Source organism: Calidris pugnax, unplaced genomic scaffold (assembly GCF_001431845.1).
Source record: "Calidris pugnax isolate Ruff unplaced genomic scaffold, ASM143184v1 scaffold24, whole genome shotgun sequence".
Lineage (NCBI taxonomy): Eukaryota > Metazoa > Chordata > Aves > Charadriiformes > Scolopacidae > Calidris > Calidris pugnax.
The window spans coordinates 6,003,882-6,015,961 of record NW_015090922.1 but is presented as its reverse complement, the minus strand read 5'-3'; the positions used below and the strand labels follow the sequence as shown (position 1 = coordinate 6,015,961).

The 12,080-nt window shown below is 42.7% G+C and overlaps 1 protein-coding gene across 2 annotated transcripts in view; it reads left to right on the top strand.

The window, feature by feature from the left end:
• Window positions 1-12,080, top strand: part of KCNK2 (potassium channel, two pore domain subfamily K, member 2) — a 132,240-nt gene that overhangs the window by 37,812 nt on the left and 82,348 nt on the right. Inside the window, exon 1 of one of the 2 annotated variants that reach the window (XM_014951275.1) lies at window positions 11,759-11,939. The exons of the other annotated variant lie outside the window; for it this stretch is intronic. The gene's annotated coding sequence lies outside the window, so the exon portion shown is untranslated. Of the gene's footprint in view, window positions 1-11,758; window positions 11,940-12,080 lie in introns of those variants that run through there. 2 annotated transcript variants of the gene reach the window in all.

The following is a 12,080-nucleotide window of genomic DNA, read 5'->3' as shown; positions in this document are numbered from 1 at the left end:
GATATCCATTATATGTTTTGGACATTTTAGAAACAAAATGTCCACTATAAAGGAGAAAAATGGCCCAGATCTCTCTGTACACATTTACATGAGTACACAAAGAGCTAAGCTGCAACCTGTTAAAAATTTCTTGTCCACAGGGAACTCTCTATGTAATGCTGTCAAGCCGCTATTTTCTAGGTCCCTTTGATAAAAATGGACATAACAGCACTTTTCCACCCCAAAGAATTAATGAAATAAAGAGCACTTCACAATGTTTAATATGTATTTGCTATTTTAATGAGGCCAGTACACACATCTTGCCTAGCTAGACTTAGGCAGTCTGTACTAGAGAGAAAATTTATGGTAAGGACTAAAGGAATAAGCCACTTTGAGTAATTGGCATGTCCTCCATTCTAAATTAACGGGTGACTGTGTTTTGGCTTGGTTCATACGCTGATTTGAATATGATGGGTAAGTGGGTTTCTGTCATAGTTCCACTGTATCCAAAATCAAGCTCTGCACACTTTTTTCAGGTACCCCCCCCCCCTTTTTTTTTTAAGTGTTTGCCTTTTGTGCTTTCCTGCAGTTAGTGTTTTCTGCGAGCTGTGCTCTGCTGAACGCCCTCGGAACACTTCTTCAGCAGGTGGGCTACTTCTGTGTCACGGTATGTGGGTGTCCTCGTTTCCCTGGGCTCAGAAGCAGATGCAGGCTGAATACCGACCGCTGCTGTACTGGGGCAAGACCCAGGCACGCACCATTCCTGTCCCTGCACCTCTCAGACCCTGTTCCCATGCCAAGGGAAGCTCCAGCCCAGAGCCTGAGCATGAGCCGTGGCACGTTGGAGCCGGGCGTTGGTCTGATCGCTCTGTGGAGCAGGACCCAGCGGCGTGCCGAGGCACGCATGGGAACAGAAACGTAGACACAGCCATAGATAATGTGAGAACCCAGTGCCTGTAAGTATTCAGGTTTCCTTTGAAGTCGATGGGAATTTGCCTGAATAAGGCACGTGTAAAAATCAACTCTTCCCTTTTTTTTCTCGGTCCCCCCCCCCCTTTTTTTTTTTAAGTGTTTGCCTTTTGTGCTTTCCTGCAGTTAGTGTTTTCTGCGAGCTGTGCTCTGCTGAACGCCCTCGGAACACTTCTTCAGCAGGTGGGCTACTTCTGTGTCACGGTATGTGGGTGTCCTCGTTTCCCTGGGCTCAGAAGCAGATGCAGGCTGAATACCGACCGCTGCTGTACTGGGGCAAGACCCAGGCACGCACCATTCCTGTCCCTGCACCTCTCAGACCCTGTTCCCATGCCAAGGGAAGCTCCAGCCCAGAGCCTGAGCATGAGCCGTGGCACGTTGGAGCCGGGCGTTGGTCTGATCGCTCTGTGGAGCAGGACCCAGCGGCGTGCCGAGGCACGCATGGGAACAGAAACGTAGACACAGCCATAGATAATGTGAGAACCCAGTGCCTGTAAGTATTCAGGTTTCCTTTGAAGTCGATGGGAATTTGCCTGAATAAGGCACGTGTAAAAATGGAATAAAAGCGCTCAGTTTTGGCCTGTTAGGACATGGGTGCCAATAGTAAATGCTTTACTGCCGAAATCATAAACAGCTAAGTATGCGGAGATTAAGAATACTTCACCCAATGGCTTGCTGGTTAAAGCATTCACAGGGAGGTGGAAAATGTGAGCCCGGGTCTCCTCTCCTGTCTTCTGGGTGGATGTTTCAGCTACTGAGTTGCACAGTGGTGCCTTTTAGCTCTTTGTCTTCTCCCTTTCCTCTCTCTGTTCCCACTTTTTACTCCATCCTTGTCAAGTACTTTAAAAAGCCCACCAAAGCAACATCTGGAATCTGAAGTGCAGACAGATCCTCCCTTCAGAGATGTAAATCCCAGACCGTGACAGGGTTTGGTACACTTCTTTTTCTGCAGTGTTGCCCAGTGGCTAGTTGATAGCAGTCCCTGGAAGATGGTTATGAGTTTCTCCTGTGGGTGACTGACTTTCCATATATCTTATATAAGGAACTCAGGCTCTAACTTTGGTCTGCGTCTGCTGTGTTTAACTAAAGTGAGGTGCATCAGTGCAGACCATGGTGATGCTTAAATCACTGTGTTGCCTCAGCCCAAAGCCTGTAAGAGCTGAGGTAAAATCACAAGAGATGATGTCCAAAGCTTGGCTGACTTTATTTACTGTGGTGTAGTCTAAGTCAGTGAGATTGCATCAATACCCAGTAACTGATGAGAAGTGAATCTGGACTGGAAGAAAGATTGGGTCACCTACCCTTGCCCTCCATTATTGTGGGCAGCTAGACCATGTAATTTCTTTCACAAACTGGTGACCCTCCAGCCTTCAGCTTGGCTTTATACATTCTGCAGCATTAAACGAATATGAGTCTAAGGAACGTAAAGTTGCAGACTTTACTACTGCAGCATCTTGTATATCAGTACGTCCGTAGTAAGAGGCCTTAGGGAACACTTACGGTAAGATAATGAGTCCCATGCTGCGGGTCAGAAAGTCACACATTTCAGTGCCAGTAGTCTGTTTGGCTAAGTGATAGCTCTGTCTGTGTTGCATTATAGGAGTGTATAAACAGGTTCGTTAAACATCTGATATTTATTTCATTATTAAAAACTGCTTACGATATACCAATATATATTTTTAATATTATATTAATAATTAGAACTTATAGCTAATGTATAAATACAGTATGTGTAGATAATACAGATGTATACATAGCTAAAATGTGCAAGTGGTTTATTGAAGGATGCATTGCCGTTAGTTCATCAGTAATTGTTATATACAGCTTTATTGTTATTTACTTTAAGAGAAACATGGCTGGGTGTGATACTTTAAATATAAACTGTGTTTTTCCATATATAGCTTTCTGTTAAATATTCCACACATCAGCTATCATGTGTATGTTCTTTCCTGAGTGGTCATTTTGAATGGCCAGTGGTTCAGCAGTTATTGACAGGTTGCTTTCTTGTCTAAAAATAGAGGAATGTGTGGATCCTTGTACACAGCGGGTATTCAAGTAATAATGAAAGTGATTGATGATGAAAAGCTTTCTTTCTACTTTTCTGTCATCAACAACCTATTGGGATCAAGAGAACACTGGGATAGAAATTAATCTTCCTTGAGTTATTCTAAACAGTCAAGTGATGGGAGATTTCTTTGATCTCATTCAGTTGAAATTGATTAATTCTGTTAATTACTGTGTTTGAACTGAGTTAGCAGGAATTTTCTGCGTGTTGCGGCATCCTTGATGGTTTGTCTTCTTGCACACCAAACAAGTAAACGTGGTAAAGAATGTGAAAGGAGGTGGTGTCGGTGTAGTGTTTGCTGACTAAGATTGATGATGACTATTGGTGATAAATATCTGTAGAAGTGATCAGATGTAATTTGTTTCTGTACTTGTTTTTTTCATTGAAACTGTCATTGGTTAAAGCGCATAAACAGTCCTTGGAGCAGGAATTCATGTCTTCCTCTGCCAAGTGAATACATAATCACTAAGACAGGAATGTTTTCTGTCTTTCTCCCTCTGCCCTTTTCCCATCTCATGAATCCTAAATTCTACAGGAAGAACTGGGATTATGTTAGAGTTCTTTAATGCCTGCTAGATTACAGGATTGCCATAAATCTAAGGAGAACCTTTGAATCTCATGCCATCTCCTTATTGCCTTTCTGCCTGTTGAGTCGGTTCTGATTAACATTGATAGTGGGGGACTAATCTCCTACACAGAATCTGTTTTTTCCAGTAAGCAGACTCAATCTTACAAGCTAGAGGAGACACTTGGGGTGCTTGGGACTTGTAAGAATACACTGACATACTCCGAAGGATTTGCCACATACTGAGGAGTTGGCTGATTAAAGTTTGTCAGCCACCCTGAAATCTGCCTTTATTCTAACTAGCTTTCAGTCAAAAATAAATTTAATTTATCATACTAAAATGTTAAGATATAAAAAAAGAAAAAAAGTAACTATTTCTGGAGAGAGGTATGAGAAATGAAACAACGAAACATGTTGTACCTACATCTTATTCTAGTTAAGCTTCAAGGTGATATGTCTTTCCCATGTAGCTAGTAGGCACTTAAACCAACAGAATTTCCAAAATAATTGCCCCTGCGCTCTGGTGCTGGGACTCATTTCTTTTGCATCTTGCCTGTCATGGGTTAGTCTTTGCTCTATAAAAATACCTTTGGAGTGCCCTTCTGTGACAGTGTAGGCTCAGCTGGAAGTCAGCAGCCGACTGATTGACGAAACCCTTTCTGCAATAGGAAGGCAAAACATGACAAGCTTAGTACTTGCTCTGAGGGTAAACAGGTCATTTACCTGTTTTCAGTAAAATTCTTTCTGCTGATGGCGTGGGAAGTTAAACTTTCTAAGCACCCATCTAAGTATATTAATATTTATAATACTCAAGAGCAAAACTTATTTTGCACAAATATGGAAGTGGGAAGAACAAATACAGCTCAGTAATATTTCCTAGAGGTAAGACACAATCACAGGACAGCACACTTGAGTCTAGGTAGTCTTGAGTATTAGGATTGGTGATCTCTAGGCATGGCTTGCTGTAAGTGGGGGAGTCCCAGTAATAGATTCTCTCCAGGAAGGTGAAAGATGTGGATTTAAATTCTTTTATGCAGAAGAAATAATTAGTCCTTTTTCCCTTTATCCTGAGAGAGTCTTCCAATCATTGCACTATTGCATAAAATCTGGTGAAGGCATTTCTTATATTTATGTTTTAAAAGAAAGTGGTAACCATTTCTACATTTTCCATAAAGTTTGTTCTGTTAGCCTTCCAGAAAAGCCTAACAAATAAACTCCCCTGAGGAGATAAGTAAGGCAGGCTTATTTTCTGGATCAATTGGGCATAAGAATGCTATTAGTGTTAAGCAGCATGGTGGGATGGGAACTGTATTCGTGTCTAGAAGCAGAAAGCTTGCTAAAGAACACCAGTGGTGAAAACAAGAGCCACACAGAAATTAAAAGAAGTATTTTTTTCAGGATCACAATTTTGCATGTAGGCACCTCTGTCCAAGTCGGATGCCGGATTGTCCCCTGCACAATGATGTAGAAAAACCCAAACTGACATAGAGGTAACTCCAGAACTGGAGGTAACACATACATGCCATGGAAGTTCTGTATTTGAGCCCGTTTGCCTTGCTAAGAGGTCAGAGTTACTAGTTTGAGTGTGCTACTGTGAAGACCATACCTGCCCTACCTTCAGGAGCTGGCAATGTTTTTGTGTTATGCTTCACAATCTTATGCATGCAGCAGCTTGCTCCAAATTCCCACACGGCTCCTTGTGCAGGGTTTTGCTGTCATGTACAGCTACAGCCAAAATCCTTCACATCTGGATTGCATGTATTTCTGGAGATTTGCTAGCAGGATGCAGGACCTACTCTCTGTAACCTTGTAAATTAGGATTAAGGGATACTTTTCCCACAAGTCTACTTTATTAGTTGCAATATTGCGATCACAGCTGACTTTAAAAAATATTCTAGGCAATTTTTGTGAGTAAGGAAAATCATCAGATCTTCTCTCTAAAATAAAGAAAGAAATTGCTAATAAGTCCCCAAGAATCTGCTACAAATTTTCAGCCTGAGGCTTCCTTACTCACTGTTTTTGTTGTATTTCTTCCATTGAGATATTCTTACTGGATAATGCCTTAAGTAAATTTTTCGAGTAGTAATCCCCTTAATATCTGAAGTTGTTCTGAGAGAGAACATAAAAAGCTAGGAAAGTAATAATTTCAGGAACCGGTTTCTCTATGGCTTTTCTACTAACTTTTCTTGGCAATTGTGTTTCTTAAATTGGTGTACTCCCATTTTTAACAAAAAGATCACAGAAAGTTTACATGAATTGATATAGGGAGTCACTTATGCTATATCTGTTGCCAACATAAATAATTTAGAAAAATAATATTTTTATTGAAGAATACCTTTTACACTAGTGTAATGAATTTTTTACAATCTTCCTTTTCCTATTTACGCCATAGGGCAAGTGATATTTTTGGGCAAGTGATTATAAAAATATTAATATGTTGAGGATTTTAGAAATAGAACAGCCTTCATTTCCAGGCTGCTACGATGTCATGGAAATTTCATAATATTAATTTTAGCTGTTTTATGTGAAAAGGTCACATAAAGTAACTTTCTCACCGGTCACAGTCCTAAATGCATCTGTTTCTATTTGGTGCCTGGGGTATTTACATATAGAGGACATTGATATTTGCTTCGCAAAGTGGAAAACAAGGCCCAGTCTTCCCCTATATTCTGTATCTACATTTTCCTTGGAGCTGGAGATCAGCTTTTAATGTTCCCTCCAACAGCTGAAAAAAAGACAGGAAACTGTACAAAAAAACAGTGGGTCAATTTCCTCGCGTGCTTAACATCAGTAGCACGACACAGCTGAAAGACTTTATTTCTAGCAAAACTGTAAAGACAGACTTTCAGATCATAGAATGGTTTGAATCAGAAGAGACTTTAAAGATCATCTTTAGACAAAAGACAAAGACAAAATAATTGAGATGAGATAAAATAAGAGGTCTATCCTTAGAACAAGCTATTGAATTAAAAAAAAAATATAAATACTTGATACTTATTTAGTATTGCCCGGGCTATTGTCCCTTCTCTTGTCTTTCTCTGGTTTCTTTTCTTCCAAATTTTATTTGCGCATTACTCTACAAGAAAAGCACTAATGCTATTTTAGGTGATTTCCAGTGTCCTCTGTCTGTATTTTGTTTTATTTAGAGATTGTTGTGCTGTAGGTCTGTGTCACAATTTGCAGAGTTCCCTAAAATGTGGATGTAGAACTTGACAAATATAAAAATCAAATCCTCAGCTACTCAAGACATAGTTTAAAAGTAAGCACCTGCTTACTTATTCAAGGAAAACTACCATTAGAGTCAGCATAAACTTTGGCCATCCTCATCAGGCCTGATGTGTGCGGTCTTCTATGCATTTTCTTTTCCTTTTAAAATACTCTGTGCTTTTTTCCAGTCTGAAAAAAGAGATTAGGTTTCCATCTCATAAGTCATCCAGTAGCACCATGAAAATCTATGAGGACAGTTGAATGATTGGTACTAAAGGGTGTGGACAGCCAGATAAAAAAATCTAGATATTTCCATTGTCAGTCTCCTATTTTGAAGAGACCACAACTAGCAAAAAAGAAAAACAAATTAAAACCAGCAATTTTGTAGAACATTTTGATGATTACAGAAAAACATTTTGTAATCATCCCAAAGCACCACTAGCTTTCCCTCAAGGAGAATCAGTAATTCAAAGTAGTAGTAAGTTTTCCCTGTGTATAAATAACCCATAATAAAGGTGACATATGGCAATTCACATTTATCATTGATGAGAATGGCATTGAAAAGTTAGTTATAATTGTTGCTTCTGAAGCTGTCCAAGCATAACAGATTTGTGAAAGCAAATATGAAAAAACAGTGGCAGAACATGTGACAAATAAATCCCATTAGGTCTGGAAACACGACACAGGCAGGGAGGAAACCCACTGGGAGATTTGCAAGCCAGTAAAGAAAAATACACATTCACAATATTAATTACAACAGCGAATACTTTATGGGTTCTAAAACAACTTCCCACTTGCTGCACGTGGATAAATAGATAAGAATTACTAGTGATGGAAAGAATTAGAACCTAATTAAAACTGACAACTGAGCTGTATGAAAATAGATGGGCACATGTAAACATTTTTTCTAGTAATTGATGAGGTGAAAAACAATGGCTTTTCTGCTGAAGAAATAATGCGTCAGACTGTAAGACAGATACTCGGGGTAGGTGTAATAGCTTGCTAGTGAGATAAAACTCATTAATACATATTCTAGTTGCACCACATACGCTTAGCTCATTTGAAAATGTGAATTAAAAGCAATCACATATTTTTAAACTAAGTCTTTACCATTTTCAGAGGCGGATGATGGTGGCTAAGGAGCACCTAGCTGCAAGTGCCTCCTGCCTATTGCCTTCTCTTTGGCCTCCCAGTGCTGGTGGTGGGCTGGCAGGGTGTGGGTCTAAGCATGGTCCCTGGGAGCAGTCCTGTGTCCTTACTGCCTGCGAAGCACACGGTCTGTCTTCTCATTTGCTCGAAGGAGAAGCAGAGTGTGTGCCATTAGTTTCTCGTTTAGTGTAAATTCCTATCACAGGATATGAGTAATGGTTTAATGGCAGAATGCAGTAACATGACATGGCCTTAATGCCATAATTATCCATAAAGAACTGACAGAGATCTTTTAATGTCTCCAAAGAAGTCAAGAGACAAGTCATTTGTAAGTCCCGCTGAATAAGTAAAATGAGCCTTAAAATTAACTTACTAAATAAGTTCAGTAGTATTTCTGCTGAGCTCTGGTGTAATAAAACTTAGTAGTTGCAAAGGTTTATCCTTGACTTTAACTGTTGGGTGTGGTTTGGTCCATTCTGAAGAGCAGCAGAGGTTTTCCTGCTCTCGTGTCATGAGGAAGTATCCTTTCCTTTAGAGGGGAAGATGCTGTGTCCACAGCCAGGCCTGAAGCCTATAGGAATACTTTGTTTTATCAAAGGAATGGGTCCCCTGTGGCGAATTAAGTAGGTCCCCACAGGAATAGCCTGTTGAAGCCAGTGAGGGAAATGCTCTCGCTGGAAGCCTTGCTGTAACAGCAGCAAGTAGGGGAATGGAGGGGATTCTACAGGGAATGTAGAAATCCTTGGCAGCTCAGAGTGAGGAAGGCTGGCACCTGTGGCACCTACTATTACATGGTAACACAAGAGCAGCTGCTGTACCCAGAGGTGGGCGCTTGGCAGGAGCCCCTTGCTCCGGGCAGAAAGCAAGTGCTATTCATTGCCTTCCAGGGAGGGGATGGCTCCTGCAATTGGAAAGAGGAAAAGAATCATAGAATTGCCCAGGCTGGAAGGGACCTCCAAGGGTCATCTAGTCCGACCCCCCGCAGTCAGCAGGGACACCCCCAACTAGACCAGGTTGCCCAGGGCCTCATCGAGCCTCTCCTTGAATATCTCCAGGGAAGGGGCCTCAACCACCTCCCTGGGCAACCTGTTCCAGTGCTCCACCACCCTCACAGTAAAGAACTTTCTCCTAATCTCCAGTCTAAATCTGTTCCCCTCCAGCTTGAAGCCATTGCCCCTCGTCCTGTCACTGCAGGCCTTTCTAAACAGGCTCTCCCCAGCCTTCCTGTAGGCCCCCTTCAGGTACTGGAAGGCTGCTGTTAGGTCTCCCCGGAGCCTCCTCTTCTTCAGGCTGAACAACCCCAGCTCCCTCAGCTGGGGTTAGCGACAGATAAGGGCACTTTTCGTGTACGCTTTTAAAATTGATCTTTCTAGGGTGATATCTTTCTGGAATAACTATTTCCTTACAAGTGTGCTCCTGTCCTAGCAAAGCTATGTTTAGATCATCTACAGCTGTTATTTGTATGAATATGTGATTGCTATGTTTATCATGCAACTTTGACTTCCTCTGCATGCTGCATGCCTGTCTCTCTCAGCTGAGCCTACTTTTAACATTTCAAAGAATTGACCAGCTTCCAGCAGCCACCGTCTGTGAGTGCTGTGGCCATCCCAAACTCAAATCTCTTGCCAATACATTTTTAGACAGCATTTGACAGTCCTGTACTTTGTGAGTCTTTCTTGTGTTAGCATGAAATACACAAGTCTGCATATACTTAATCTTACAAGCTTTTTTTTTTGTTTGTTTGTTTTTCCCGGTTTGTTGAGATAAATCTCTTCGGCTCAGTAGCAAGCCCATTTGCTTGCAAGGCTGGAGCTTCATGTTGTATCCATCTTTTTACTACTCAATCTTGTCCATGTTCGTTGGTGGTGTGTTTTACCAGTGATATGCTGCATTAGAGTGTGTTTGTTTAGTAAAGCTCAGGCCTGGTTCTTCAGACTGGTTGGATGTCAGTTCCAAATTTGAGGGCAAAATGGTCACACACAATATATAAACAATGCGTGGTGTACATTACAATAAAAATATTGGAGAGCACGACTCCACAGAATAAATGCTGGTGCTATATAAGGCCTCCAGAAAATAGGAGTTGCTATACACAAATGTTTTTTGCTGTACACCACATAAGAATTACTGGTTTTCTTGCTGGATTTGAAGATACCTGGCATTAAAGGTACCTACCGTCTGTGGGGCATTTGTATGTGTAGTAGAAGTGAGAAAGCACAGCTCAAATCCACTTTAAGTAGGCAGTAAGAGACAGCTGAGGATTACATCTGGGATCACAATAGGTGGAAAATATCAGCCAACTGAAAGTAGATATTGGAGATATTTACCAGGTAATTAATTAGGAAATAATTACTTTCACAGAGACAGCTCTTCAGCTGTTAAAGTTAAGGCACCAGGTCGCGGAGTGGATCTCAAAATGGTTTCTGCCCATTGGGTAGAATGCCTGAATTTACGGCCTGATCCAAACCCTCCTGAAGCTATTGGGAGGCTCCCCACTGATTTCAACTTGTAGGCAATAAGTCTGACCCTTTTTCAGCCTTTAATAATAATTCCTCCACTCAAGGAAAAACAAAATCGTATTCCAAATATTTAGATTGCTAAAGAAAGGCATGTAGTACTATTTTCCACAATATTTTATAGACACACAGGCCAGCATGGAGGAAAACTTTCCTGCCTGTTTTCCCATAGGATGTTAGAAGAAATCCTGTGAAATTATTCTTTTCCATGAGATACAAGCACACAGTGTCCACATAGGCTGATGGTTAAGAAATCTTTCTGGGAGAAAGGGGAAAAGATGACGATTTTTTTCTTCTTTTGGTATACAAAATATCCAGGTGTGAAAATCTTTCCTCTTCAGGAATCCTTCCTCGAGCAAGGGTGTATCAGTGGACAGGAGTGGGTATTTCTGTGACTATGTCAGTGAAGTTGCCCGTGTGATGGAAGGTCTACTTGTGAAAGGGTTTGTTGGACTGGGCCCAATGGTTTGTTGGTCCACGGCGATGGGGAGTGACGAGCTATAGCTCAGACTGGAATAGCAGAGGGATCTTCCTGCCCTACACCGCGTCCCGTGGAGACCTGCGAACGCGCTAGGGAAGATTGGTGTGATGGATGTTGCTGAAATTGGAGTCCTAAGGAACTCGGGATTACGCTCATTTGTATTATGTCACATTGATACGGAGATAAAGTTAAAATAAGTGACTTCTAAAGTGTTTGCTGATGGTGCTGCTGATTTGAGCAGGATTATAGCCCATTAAGCACCCGATGTATGACTGACTTTGGCCATTTCACAGATATAGCCTCTGGCTTTAAATGCTTGTGACCTATACCCATTTGTTATGGTGAGTAATTTTTTAACTTGTTTGCAGAGACTTTTTAGAGAGCGGTCGCGGGGGCAGGTTTTGGATTCTCTTGGTAAATCCTCTTCTGTCTTTTGGGCGGCTGTAGATGTTCATCACCTCCGTGTGAACAGCTGACCCACGGATAATGTCACAGGTGATAGATGGCCGGGAAATCGGGAGAGTTAGCCCTTGGCAAAGACAACAAGAATCATTTCAGGCTTTTTAGCGGCAGAACCCACAGTTGAAGCAGCGTTTCTGATGTGTCTATCAGACTAAAATGGAAGGAGGCAGTGGGCTGGCGGTGCGTGCGATAGGAGAGCAGCTACCATCCCTGACTCCCAGATCCCACCTAGTTAACTCCTTGCAGCAAAACACCGGGCTGCCGAGCACACGGGTTAAAAATCAGGCCAAGCCGGGAAGGACGGAGCCGCCGGGCTCCGCAGCCCCGGGCCGGGGTCTCCCAGCTTGTGTCCCCCCCCGGCTCCCGCTGCGGTGACATTCCCTCTAGTCCCGAAGTTCCCGGGGAGGCTCTGGCGAGGCGGTGGCGTTTGGGGCTGGAGCGGGGACCGCCGGCAGGTCCTGCCTCGCCGCCGAGGGTGGCCGGTGCCTTCTCCTCCCTCCCGCCTTTTTCCTCGCTCCTTTCCAGGCGAGACCTCGGTCTCCGCAGGTACCGCGCTGCATCCCGCCCCTCTCCATCTTTCCCCCGCGCCCCTGCAGCATCTCCCCGCCGCCCCTGCGGAGGGGCGCGTACCACCCGGCGGCCCGGGAGCGGAGCGGCGCTGCCCCCCTCTTCTTCCCCCCCCCATCC